This window comes from Ctenopharyngodon idella, chromosome 5 (assembly GCF_019924925.1).
Source record: "Ctenopharyngodon idella isolate HZGC_01 chromosome 5, HZGC01, whole genome shotgun sequence".
Classification (NCBI taxonomy): Eukaryota; Metazoa; Chordata; class Actinopteri; order Cypriniformes; family Xenocyprididae; genus Ctenopharyngodon; species Ctenopharyngodon idella.
The window spans coordinates 24,246,101-24,260,519 of NC_067224.1; the positions used below are offsets into that span (position 1 = coordinate 24,246,101).

A 14,419-nucleotide genomic window follows, 5' to 3' on the forward strand; every position below is an offset into this window, starting at 1 on the left:
GAAAAGTTCTGAAAAGAATATACTTATCTTTTTTCCATGCAGTTACAATGAACAGGAACTGAAGCTGTCAAGCTTCAAAAGGAAACAAAAGCACTATAAAGATATAAAAGTGGTCTATATGAAAGCCATATAATAGTTAAGTCTCACTGTTTACTGAAAATCAGATGACATCGCTCTACCTCTCCTTGACAATTGAGAAAAGTAGCAATCTCCAATAGCAATCTCCAATTCATGAACAAATTATTCATTTGAGTCTGATCTTCAATGAACCTATTGATCTGATTCACAAATCAGACTGAACAAGGGCATTTCTAGTCTTTTATCGGTAGGCCTGTGTGTAGAGTAAAGAGTCATTCTCAAGCTGCACATGTAATAAAGAGCTGCTTCATCGCTGGCAAATGATAGACAACATTTGTTCTAAATACTGCATTCACCCTCTGCTCTTTTTATTTTCTGTATTATAAAATATCCTGGTAATATTATTGTGTGAGAAACCGCTCTGGTGTGCGTTTCCCAAAGCAAACTATGGTCGCAAGTTCCATCGTTACCAATAGAGTTCAATGGGACTTACGACCATGGTTGGCTAACGATGCTTTCGGGAAACGCACCCCTGAACGATTCAGTACAAGAGTGAACTGTTTGAATAAATAAAACTAACTTCTTTGTAAAACCGTTTGACCGATTGATTCATTCGTAATCTGGCATCATTAGTTCTAAACAGCTGATAGAAAACACATGACATGATTGTTGAAATATTATAAGGGGAAATTATTTTTACAGGATTTTTCAGCAATATTTTACCAAGGCATAGCGGTATATTCATAGTAAAAAGTTTCTAGTGATGCCCCTGGAATGATTGTGTTCCTAATTTCAACTCACAGATCTGGGCCTGTATTCTTAAAGCTTTTAAGAATCCTTTCCACAAACTTTTAATTTAGCTAAAAAATGTCTACGAAGGAGTCTTAGCTTAAGAGCGAGGAAAATATAAAATCTTTCATCTTAGTGAGGAGGCGGGGCTGACCCCGTTGCTAGGTATGACACAGTCTTTTGAAGACTGTGATTGGTTGGTTGGTCCAAGAAAGAAAAAAAAAAAAGGAGCGCTTTTTAGAAAGGTGTATAAGCCATCACTTTGAAATTACAGGCAAAATTTTTCCTGTTTTACCGTACTCACACACACACACACACATATATTCTTTATTTTTATTTACCATGCTGTTAATGTCATACTTTGATAGGAAATGAACAGCGACACAATAAGAGGTTCTGAAAGTGCTGTAATTGTGACCACATTGCTTATAGAAGGTTGTGACAGACCCAAATCATCACTGCTGCATAGTTGCATTTTTCCAGTTGCCAAAGAAGTTAATGTAGTTAATGAAGTGATTACTTCCATTTCTGGCGCTATGGCATTTCTGCGCTGTGTCTGAGATGTTAGCGTGTCTCTAATAAGATCAGTCACAAACATGATCCCTGCACGATTTAATGTGTAGCGTCTTACTAACTCACTGCCATGCATTGTGTGCAACACATTTCTTCTTCCACTTTGCGTTTCGTCCATTTTCCCCGCTGCTAAAGAAACTCTTAAGCCTCTTAAAAGTCCTCATCCGTACTCCTAACAATTTTGGACCTTAAGACTTCTTTTAAGGCTTGAGATGCTTTCAGAGTTACTTTTTTTCTTTTTTTCATTAATTTTAAGAGGAAACACCCACCTTTCTAAGAATTTTCTTAGAATTTTGTCACCAGGAGCAACTCTTTGCAGATTTTTCATGAATAATCATAATTATGCCCTTAATTATGCTCATTTCTGGTCTGAGTGGGAAAGATTGTCAATCAACTAATAATGTAATTTTTGATCCGTTTCTCACACAAGCTACTTAATGACTTCAGAAGTATTTGAATACATAGATTCCACTTCTATGGTACTTTTATGATGCTTCTGTTACCTATTTTGAAGCTTGAAAGCACGCAATTTTGCATAAAAACTGCATAAAAGAGTGACCAGCATATTCCTTAGAAATGTCCCTTTTTTCCACAGAAGAAAGGGCCTCAAACAGTGAAATGACTTGAAGGTGCTTGATATAACTCATTTTTATCAATTATCCCTGCAATTGATGAAGAGACAGACACAAAAAATAAAATGAAATCAGTGCTCGAAGGCTACATTGTTTGTGTACATGCACACAAAAAGATGCCTGTCACCGCCTGTGATATGCACTGCAAATGTCCTTGTTGCTGAGCGCCTGCAAGCAGCGCTGAAGTTTCCGTTCTTCCTTTCAGAAACCATTCTGAATATTAATAAAAAATGAGCTGAGAGAGCAAGAGGAAAAGAGACTACGAAAGAGAGCGAGAACAAGACAAAGAGCTGGTGAGTCTTGAGAGAGTGGGCGGAAGATAAATTGCAGAAATAGGGTGAACTACGAGACGAACGGAAGAACACAAACCAGAAGGGCGAACAAGAAGAAAGGTGCATGCATGAAAAAGAAATGACTGCGAGTTCCTTTGAGAGATGTGGCAGGAAGTCATATTCCACTGCAGAAATGTATTAATATATTAGCTGGGGGGAGGCAAACCTCTGATCATGTTCATTTTTGAATCTTACTGATTTAATATGTATATATATATATATATATAGAGAGAGAGAGAGAGAGAGAGAGAGAGATTAAATCATATATATATATATATATATATATATATGAAAAATGCCCTTTTTAAAAGACATTTTAAAAAAAGGCATTTGGTCCATATATTTATATACATTCTTTTAAATGACCTTTTATATATATTGTTTAAATGAGTGAGTTTTAAAATGAATATGATCAGATCAAAAGCTCAAATCTGATCTAATCACACAGACATTTAAGAAGCAGACTTCGGCCATTTTGACAAACATAGCTCAGGATAATATAGTATAATAAAGTGATTACATGGTCTCTATCCTGAGCTATGTTTATTCAGCAAGGTTATTCAACAATGGTGAAATGGTAAGATTCCTCTGTTGACAGAATAATTGCTCATCACAATTGTTCATACCCATTACGTCACTGAAAGCCAGACCCCCCACCTGACAAGTAGGAATAGCTGTTGACATTCCTAATGTGCCTGACTGCATTGTTTAAGCTCTCCTCTTTGGCAGAAGCAAAGTGCTTGATGATTTGTCCACAGTAAATGCATTCTACAGAGATATGAGAAATGCCTCATGCCAGTGTAAGCGAAGACTGACTCATTAGACCACAGACACACTGCCACCACAGAGGTTTATATTTTTTGTAGTCTCAATAGAGTAAATCTAAAATCCTGTTTATAAAACACTGAGTTAATGCTGTTAAACAGAGTGCTACTGACTGTTATTTGTACATGGTGACATGGGATGAAACAAGTCCCGACAGCAGGATGAGCCGTGCAGGATGAGTTTATTATATATCTTCATTCTTAATGTAGCCCATATTTATGAATAAGGACTGGAAATGGCAATGGCAAATTTGGGGGGCTTAATCCCTCAACCTAAGGAATAGATGACTTGTTGTGGCTTAGATACCATTCAAAATGATGCATTCAATTGATCAAAAGTGACAGTTCAGACATTTCAAATGTTACAAAAGTTCAATTAAATGCTGTTCTTTTGAACTTTCCTTCAAAGCATCCGAAATGTCACCATTTCCACAAAAATATTAAGCAGCCTAAGTTTTCAACACTGATAATAAGAATTGTTTCTTGAGCAGCAAATCAACATATTCGAATGATTTTTGAAGGATCATGTGACACTGAAGACTGAAGTGATGGCTGCTAAAAAAATTCAGCTGTCATTAATAAATTACATTTTAAAATATATACTTAAATAGAAGTAAATAAATAAATGCTTGTTGATTTCTGAGCAATCTTGTATTCAGTGTTCTTCGTTGTCATTTTCTTTTCCTTAATCAGTAATGGGTAGTGGATTTATTTATTAGTTCAAGTTTTGGTTATTTAGTAAGCATAGCGAGGGAAGCAGAGGCCTGGAAGACCTGTTTTTATTTTATTGGGAGACAGGTCTGATCCGCTTGTGAGAGCAGGTGTAGGTAGGCGTTCTCTGTTTTACTGCCGGTTTACTGTTATTTTTCTTTGTCTTTATTCATTAATATGTTTTTGTAAACATTCTGTGTGAACCATTATGTATTGTTTTCCGGTTGTTTAAGTTGTTTTTTTAGCTATGGAAGTAAACAAAGGCATGGATTGGCATCTTGAAAATAGCATCAAGTGTCTGTGAGTCATTCATATGTTCAGTACGTAACCATTATTTGTTTTATTCAATCTAAAGAACTATATTTTAGTTATGGTCATCGATGAGCTTAAGAGACTTTTTTTTTCTTTTCTTTTTTTTTTAATTATTCAAAAAATCTTACCGACGCCAAACTTTTAAGAGGTGTATGTTGACTGAAGTGTGTATATGTTGTTGACGTGCAAGAGGTTGCAAGTTCAAATCTTGAACAACTTTTTAAAATAAACCAATCAAAATGACAAGTGTCATATAGTGTCATTAACAGTGGTGTATTTGGTTGCCAGAACTCAAGAATAGACCCTTTTCACATTTCTGGGTTTCTCTGAACCGGAAGTCAGCATAGTTGGGTAAACTTTTATAGTGTTGAATGAGAGACTTCATTAAATATATTTTTTGTGTTTCCATTTGCGCAAATAGCAAAAGAAAAACTCAACAATAGTGTTTTCACAACTTTCAAAAAGAGGGGAAAAATAGAGATTGATAACGGCAGTCAGAAGAGAGAAAGATGTCCATTTTACCATCACTCCCTTAGCCGCTGAGTTAGAAACACCCTTACAGCAGCGTTAACTAGTTTTTTGTAATTTGATGAAATGGTAATATAATACTAAGTATAGTGTTATAAACGTACATACATTTTTTAAAAATGAAAATATAAAAAAAACTTTGCAGGATTTACTATATTGATGATCTGCAACCTCAATTCAAACATTCTAAATGGCACACAAACCTCTTGATTGCATTTTTTGATTTCACTGGAATGGAGAGCATTCAGATGAGAGATGTGAAACATTCATCTATGACAGATGTGAAATTTTGGCTCCACCAATGACTAAAAGGAAAGAAAAAAACTTGTTACAGACTTTAAAGTTTATTAACAATTTGTAAGGTGAGGATTCAGATATCTTACTACAGCCACTGCTTTCAGTGAACCTGAAGAGAGATCACATAATCACAGACCTTTAGGGAGGCAGTGATGAACGATATGCCCCCTAAATAGGTTTTTGCGACCTATTTTTGACAGTATTTCAAAACAAAAGTAAATCTGTACAAAATCATTATTCGTGTCAGGTCAGCAAAACAAGTAAAAGCATTATTGATTAAGTATGCAAATTACTGTAACATTTGTAAAAGCAAAAATGCCCTTAAGGACAGTTTACATTGTTCAAATCACTCAATGTTTTGTGCTGCCCCCCATTTAAAGCGACCCACAACCTCCTAATAATGCTCTTACTCACAGTCTAAATTACATTCAGTTAACAGGGTTGATTATTTTCAGTGTTTTTGGTTGTTTTTGGTTTGGACTGAATCCTGCTCCATTAGCAGGTGATTACTGGGTGTATAATGAATGCATTAATAAAACAAACACAGCATACGGGGAAAAAAGACAGAGGAAAGCCTAAAACAGCAGCAGTCTGTTTATCTTTCCTTTGCAGTCTCACTGATCATCTCCCTCAGAGTGCATTAATTACTCCAGAATAGGAATTAATTTCAAGGAATTAAGCACAATACGGCTAAATTCCATGGATCAGGAGTGCTGTGTGTGCATTACAGTGCAAGCGGATCTTACAGTCCTTCCTGTCTCTTTTATTTCCTTCTATTCCCTCCATTGCATTCTATTGTTACACGTAATGTGTTCCACACTATTCTATTTCATTCCATTATACAGAGTGCCATTCCTAGCCATTTACTTCCATTTATTTTCATTCTGTTCTATTCCATTCCATTGGTGAAAGTTGATCTCACATTGCCGCCATTGTGGCTGGTAATTTCATCCAACATCCTGATTGGATTGAAAGTGGGAGTGAACATTGGCAGGATCCCAGAGTGTGGTGGCCCTGTGCACGGCCACCCTCTCAAGTTCACAAACACCCACAAAGGCCGTCCTTTGAGCCGACTGAAGAGTTCACTGTCGAACAAGCACAGGTCGGCCATTCCCAGTGGGTAATTATTGCTTGCTGCAAGCCTACTGACATGGTGAATGTTATCTCAAGACCACTTTTAAGTCCCTATTATTCTCGTTCTCTCTCCCTTTCAGGAGCGTCTTTCTCAGGGTCCTCTGTGTCTCTCACACACAATCAGTTCTTCATTATCCCGGCTCCGGGTCACATTCAGTAACCATTCTACTCTTCAGTGAAGAGGCTGAAAAAGAGGGTGAAATGGCTTCCTTACTGCTGTGAAGAATATCTGATAAATCAATGATTTATAACTAACTGAATTCGTGAATGAATCTACAGGTTTCAATTGATCAAATTCATGAATTCACAATGATTCAGTCATTAATTAATATCAGCCACTAGTTTCTCAAATAAAAAAAACAGTATTTCTTCATCTGTTTATGCTGCTTCATATAGACTTCTTTATAAGTACTGTCTCTTTGGAAAAGTAAAGTACTTTATTTCCTTCCTATACAGTCCTTGAAAATCCTTGCTGGAAAAATGACACTTTCTCCTCCATTTGCTGAACCACATGAACCATTCAAGATCATTATCAAGTGTTCAAGGCCCCTTGAGACATAAGAAGACTGTGGAAGCTGTCTGCATTAGTCAGGTCTCCATCATGAAGAGCAGACCAACAGACTGACCTTGAATAATAGCCATGACACTATTAGTGCACCATTATAAATCTCTAACTGTCAGCAGCCAGCCTCTTTATCTTGGTTATGTGCGATAAAGTCAAAAAGCCTATAATTAGCCTGGCCAAGGTCCCATTAATTCACCTTTGAACTTTATGAACCACTATACAAAGCTTTTTTTGTTTTCTGCAATGAGAATGTGATGTTTTGGTCACACTGTCCACCCCTAGATCTTTACAGGGTCAAGTTAATTCCATTATTAACTTTATGAACCACTATACATACCTCATTTTGTTTTCTGCAAGTCCTTATATTATTGTGATGTACACTATTATATAAAATGACTAAAAATTAGATACTTTGCTCATTCTGTCCATTCCTGTGTCTTTATATGGCCTTCTACTTTTAGTCTCACTCCTAAACTACCACCTCCAGTGTGACAATCCATTCTCTATTAAGATTCTCAGTCCCCCACAGAGTGCTTTAACATGGTCATTAATCAAACTGACCTAAGATTCATCATCCATGCAGTGTAAAAAAAAATAGTCAAAACTCAGAGCTGTGAAAAGTTGACAAAACACAGACACAGAAGCATCTGGAGGACAGCTTTAAAACACCCCCTGCTCACACCTTCACAAGGTCACACACACAAACCTCTCCAGACTGCATCCCTGTAGTTCATTCCATGTGAAAGTTCTTATGTATCAGTCACAGAGGATTTAAAACATCTGGTCAGACTTTTTATTTTTTACATGTCATGTTTTGAAACTAAAGCTAATTAAGAAGCAAATCATTAGAAAAACTGGCCCGACTACCAACTGATTGATTCATAAAAAGCTATGCATGAGGTATGTGCAAATTATGAAAGCTATAATATTCAGCCCATCATTATTGCAAAAAAATAAATCTCGATAAGTGGTAAGTGATCAAGACCTGATGCACTTACCAAATGGACATTAAACATTAATTTATGTTGAAATTAATTCATATGTGACAAGAGACCAATAAGCGCAATTAAAGATTTGAAAGATAAAAGATTTCTATGCAAGAAATTGGTTAGCAGTGACAACTGTCAATTATATACTAATTGAATTAATTTTTATAATTTTACAAAGCTGCATAAGTATAGGAAACCAACATCAAAAGAAAAACTTCAGGGCATCAACACCAAAAAAAAAGAAAAAAGAAAATATTGCTCTGTTCTCTCATATCCCACCACCTGTCCAAACAGCGATTACTTGAGTATTATTTACTGAAAAAGCCCAGTGTTGCTGATAATCCGGGACTAAGCTGAAAATCTGGCTGAGATGTATACGGCTGCTCTGCAGTCAACCCATTCTTCAGGCTTTCCTTGTAACAGATCAAAAAAGACTCAATAGATTATCTTTTCTCTATGAATGAAGAGAGATATAGAGGAAATATCATCATAAAGTCTTATTTTCAGCCCTAATTCTTTGTCAATAATGCTGTCACAATGTCAGTACAGCATGTTTAGCACGTCGCCATCTATAGATAATGGTAAAGTGAGGCTTTTTTGCATCACTAGCATCAACTGCAAAAAAATGATTGTTTTTAAACAGGTTTCCCAAAAAACTCCCGCTGTCGTGCCATTGGTCGACCAAACCGATTGCCCTGCTCCAAACTCACACAATTTGCTGATCCTTTTTTGCTATGCTGGGATGGACGGGATTCTCAAACAAACAAAAAAATCTACGTAAATTTTGCACAGCGTTTTGCACAGCGTGTCACATCACGTTGCACAGCGTGTCTACGTGGCTTGCACAGCGTATACACTTCTTGAGTACATCAACCTACAAATGGTTTACGTAGATTTGTCTCTGCATATTAAGCTGGAATAGGAAAAAGTATTTTACCATTGGAAAAATTCTGGAGTTTCTCAGCCAGTAAACTCAATCAGTAAGGTAAAGCTGTTGAATTTTTAAATTAAAACCCATTTTCTGAGCTGAGCATTAACAACAGATTTATGCTTATGCTGGCATAACTGCACATCCTCTGACAGCCCAGGCATCTTAAATGCAAACATCACTTACTGCGACTCAAGAGTTCAACTCAAAGAGCTTAGTGTGATCTTCCTCAGATGATTTCATCTCGCACTGATGCTGTGCCTCAGCAATTGGTCAAGCAGAGGACAGGGATGATCAAAGAATGATAATACGCACAAACCTTTCATACAACTGGAAAAAACTACTCCACTACCTCTACCTTGAACTTTGATGATACAATAAATGCAATATCTAAAGTTAATATCCATGTAGCCAACAATTCAAGCTCTGTTCCAAAGAATAATAAAAAATAAATATAAAGCATTTTTAAAATCAACAGTACAAAGTGCTTTACAAGAATCAAATACAAGTTATAAAAAAATGGATTTAAACATAGTGAGCATCATATGCACAATCCCGAAGTGAAGGCTGTTCCAAAAAAGTATACAACGTACTTATGGTGCCACCTAAAATAACTCATTTTGGGGCACATTATAAGGCAGTATTCTTCATGGGTAAAGACAGTTCTAAAATGCATTGCAGCAAGCTTAGTGAAATGTCAATTATACAGTATATAAATGTATATTAAATACACTTGGTTGTAACTTGCTTCATGACCATTAAAATATTCTATATACATTCTATATAGCATGCATGTGTGTAGTATATATGAAATTTGGGCGTACTACATCCACCATGTTGTCATTGTCATGTGACCTACGCCGTCAGCTGCGTCGCTTTACTGCCTTTCACAAATCCTCTTCTATGTCCTCATGGGATGGTTAAGTGTTCATCGGACGCACACTTCAGAATCTCACTGGAAGTAGTAGGTCACCCTGTACGTTTCGCCTACTGTTTTATGAATACTGTAAATTTGGACATACGACTGTTTTTCTCCTATTATACGAAAGTATGCATATTTGGACACAGGGCATATGTTTTGCAATCTCAAGCAAGAAAATCTCATGATGAAACATCTTTAGGACATGCACATTTGTATGCAGGCCAAGAAACAAATCTGCAGCAATCCAATCAACTTCAACTCTGCCAAGGTCAAGAAGAGAGTTCAGCGACAGACAGTAAGTCTTCAATTCATACAGTACACTCAGCACACAGATAGCAGGAAATTAAAAGTAAAGTGATGAATACAGTACAACGAAAGCCATAATCAAGGGGAAACATTTGGAAGAATCGCAGAGCTCAGGGGACAATTGTCAAAAACAAGATATATGATCTTTTATTATCTGTCTCATTTTATCCAGATACTTGCTGTTGGAAAACAAACTCTGTTAGGAACTGAATGGCCGTATAGCCCTGTTTATATCTGCTATTAACATCAGTCTCGAGTGACATGATTACAAGTGGTCAGCGCTAAATACAGATGTAATCAGTCTCCAAAACCCTTTGTCAGTCCTGTAGATTTATTAAACCAATTACTTTTTTAACTAATGGCAATTAGTTGAAATTCCAATGTTAGATAAAACGTATTGAAAACTCAGATGTGACATGTCTACTCATAAAATATACCATTAAATATAATCTGTCCAATTGGTAAACAATGTGAAATGATGGTAAATAACCCAATTTAGAAAAACAGACCTTAAATTCAGTTTGTCTCAAATCTTGCAGAGACACAACATGATGGTGTAGCCCTGTCTGCTCCACATTTGGTTACAGACACATGGATAAAGTTCAATATGACATCCAATGTGCACTCAGCAATTACAACCCCCCAGGAAAAAAGTAGATTGATTTCCTCTACCGGACTGTTGAATTCTGGTTTAGTTCCTTACCTAACAGTGCAACAGCAGAGATTTGACACTTTCAGGCCAGATTTACCAGTTGATTTCTGAGTAGTAGAGCAGAACTGAATAATTCATTTTCTGAATAGCAGTTCAGTGCTGAATAGGCAAAGAGCTGCAATACGAGCAACAGCAGTTTATCACAAATAAAATAAAATGTCGCAGTGTCATATTTAACACACTGACTGGTGATTAAAGTCTGAATTCTAAATACATATTAGACTTTAATTGACTGGTTTAAATTAATTAAGCACCCTTGATTAAGTGAAAGTATCTGATGATGAGACAAAACCTGAAATATTAAAACATGACATGAGATTGCATGTCTACGTACCATACCAAGTATAAAATGAAGATAATAGACAAATCTTTAGAAGAAGTTGGAATGAAATACTGAAATCCTGAGGGGAAAAAACATCAAGTATGAAGTACTAATAATTTTGAACTGTTTTACATTCTTTTAAATGTGTAAGGAATCTTAGATAAAAATGTAGTGCTCTAGTTTGAAAATAGAGCACCCAGTTTATGACAGAAGTTCTTACAGTCTCACTGATCTGGTCATTGAAATGACATGTGCAAATATCAAACATGTCCTAAAGACTCTGGTAAATCTGGTGCTTTGTGTCCGATAACAAGTCACATGGAACACAGCCTCCGATCAGAGGAGTTTCATAACTCCCAGATACACAGACTAATTAATCTCACACACCACTGAACGCATAAAAATAACAGCCCAGAGCACAGAATCTATGACGAACACAACCGATTAACATGACGCAGCCTTGCAGTTGGTCATGTATAAAAAAAACAAAATAAAATAAAAAAACATACAAATTGTAATCTACTTATCTAATATGGAAATTCTAAAATTCCAGAACAGCATTAGCATTGAAATGCATAGAAAACAATCTCATACAGCACCAATGTGTTTGTTCTCTTATGCAAACTAAAATACCCCCCCAGCTGTTTGAAGGTTCATGTCGGCTTCATTACTTCTCTCTATTTCATCTTTGCTGGTTTGGTTTGGCACTCCTTTAGAGCATGAAAAAGTTCTCTTTAACAGTCTGAATAGAGGATTCTTTTCAGAAATGACATATTAACAGGGAGAGACTGATTAAATTATAGATGTGTTTCAGCACTTAAAGGGCACTAGTAAGACGGTAGGCAGAGAGGCTGAAAGAGAGGAGAACCAGCTTACATTTCAGTAAAAGATAAAAAATAAATCAATGTTCTAGCAGAATCTGGGAAAATGTGGATGGTTAGACACTATGAAGAGGGCAATTCACTATAGCAACTGCATCTCAGTGACTGAGAATGAACAGAGTCATAAAACACACACTGTGCTGCTAATTTGCAGAGAAGCATTTCAGACAGTAGTGAGTTATTAAACCTTGTTACAAGTCAAGCTCCACACAACTGTTCTCAAATTAGTTACAGACACACGCAAGACATCCAGATGCTTATAAATGTGAAAGGGCCCAGTTGCTTTTGTAGCTGAGAACTCTCTATGATATGTATTCAGTTTGTAAGTTCTGTTTGATGTGCAAAACTGGCTGTTTAACACAAAGAGTTCAACTTCTTCTGAACATGTAGCTTTAGAGTACCTGATGATAAAGGAATTTCTTCAACATTCATGAGCACCAGAGGTCATTCAAAGCAGCACTGCTGTCAAAACACTGATCCTATTACAACTGATCCAACAAAGACTTATGAATTATGTCATTATGAATAAACACATTTATATCACCACAATAGAGCATCTGCATTATGGGTAGAGTATCAGTTCAAAGGATGTGTAAAATTTTTCCTTTGAAACATAAGTTAGCATACAAGCAACAGTGGAATCTATGTCTAAGCTCACATATATGCTGATAGAAGTGAAAATTATCACATTAACCCGGCCTATGCCATATTTTAAAGTTAAATAATCGAATATGCCAGATCTACAGTATATTGAGACCTTGTTTTTTTACATCATCAGAAAACTTTTTAAATTATTTTTGTATTATATGCAATAGTGGGGCTGTGTTAGCGATTATATTCAGATGTTTTGGCAATGTTCTTATATATTCCGGTTCTTTGGAACAGATAAAAAAATAAATAAAAAAAAAATAAAATAAATTTCCAGTAAAAAGGTTTTAACGGCTTGACAATGCTTTAAAAATAGTTTAATGCACTGTATAATGCATCTATAAAAATATATGGAGTTCTATTCTATCGAGTATTTTATGCCATTTGCGTTGTAAAAAAAAAAAAGATCAAAGCAATAAAAATCTAACATGTTAGATGAATATAACACGCATCTGTCACAGCGGTGTCCTGCAGTGTGACTTGATATACTTCATCTAAAACAATTTTATACAACATTTTCTAAAATCATTGTATCATTATTAAGCATACAGTTTTAATTCCCCCGAAGGGCAGTTAAAATGAAGAAAATTAAGCTTTTCTTTACTAATCAAAAAACAGAAGACTAAGTTGACGGTGCATCATAGCTGACATATGAACTATAGATGCGGACTCCAATTCACTTTGCTCCTGAAACGTCAGCCTCATTCAGTACTTTACACTCTTGTCGTCTGACGAAATGATAAACTTGTAGCCTATATTGACGACTTACCTGACTATAAGGTCTTCCCAGCAGCTTTGAACTGAGCAGGACAGAAACTACGGAATCTCTCACACCGAACCCCTTGAGTGTAAATTCGCATTCAAATGCTCTGTGTGTCTCTTCCACTGTGGTAATCGATCGAAGAACGGGGCGCCTGGAGGCGCACACAATGAATACGTCTGCAAATGATTGTCTGGTTGATTATTTGCTCAGTGATCAGCGTGGTTTTCCATGCCCCGCTGAGTTTTCCAATCCCAGTTATTCCCGATCACAGCTGCCGCAGAATCCGTACGCGTAGCCTTTTACATCGTCGCGAGCTCAGAGCCGTACGCACGCATCCACAACGCGGCCACATAGTACCTGCTACTCGCCTCCTCTTTTACACAGACGGTCAGAATCAGGTCAGAAAGGTGTCCCGTCCTTTTGATGTTGTCAGGAGACCTGTCCTGTCTGTCTCTTCTCGCGTACACAGCGCGTGTCTCACATCCCTGCGGTTCACAGCAACAGCAGCAGCGCGCGTCCGCTCGCGCTCCGCACCGCCCGACAGCACTGCCTAGAGTTCTCACACAGACACAGCATGACACAAATTATTAAATAAATAAATCGAGATGATATGAATAAAACGCGACTGCTCGAACAGTACATTCTGCTCTTTTGTAAAAACACTGACAGGAAATCAAAAATACTTTTGGCTGCTTATATTCACAAGGCAGTAATCTAGAATGTGGACTCGGAGAGGCAATCTTTTTTTCTGATATAGAAACAACTTACATTTTATTAACTCAATGTTAAAGTTACGCCGCAGTGCTGTGTTTTATTATGTGTGCGTACCGTTTTATAACTTTTTTATTTTCTACTCGCTATATGCAAATCTTCTAAAAGATTTTAGCAACCACAGCTGTAGTGAATTTAAAATGTTAGTCCAGTATAAGTCCACCCCAAAATGAAAATTCTGTCATTACTCACCATGTCGTTCCAAACCCGTAAGACTTTCGTTCATCTTCAGAACACAAATTAAGATCTTTTTGATGACAGGATGCTGTCAGATTTCCTTCCATAGATTGCCTTTGCAACTGAAACTTTGACGCTTCAAAAAGTTCATAAAGAGATCGTAAAACTAATCCATATGAATCGAGTGGTTTAGACCAAATTTTCTGAGGATACTCGAATGCTTTA

General features: G+C 36.6%; 1 protein-coding gene across 2 annotated transcripts in view; it reads right to left on the reverse strand.

The window, feature by feature from the left end:
* Window positions 1-13,799, reverse strand: part of wscd2 (WSC domain containing 2) — a 54,712-nt gene extending 40,913 nt beyond the window's left edge. The window contains exon 1 of one of the 2 annotated variants that reach the window (XM_051893480.1): window positions 13,253-13,799. The gene's annotated coding sequence lies outside the window, so the exon portion shown is untranslated. Of the gene's footprint in view, window positions 1-4,982; window positions 5,002-13,252 lie in introns of those variants that run through there. The other variant, XM_051893481.1, reaches the window with a different exon arrangement.
* Window positions 13,800-14,419: the final 620 nt, after the last annotated feature.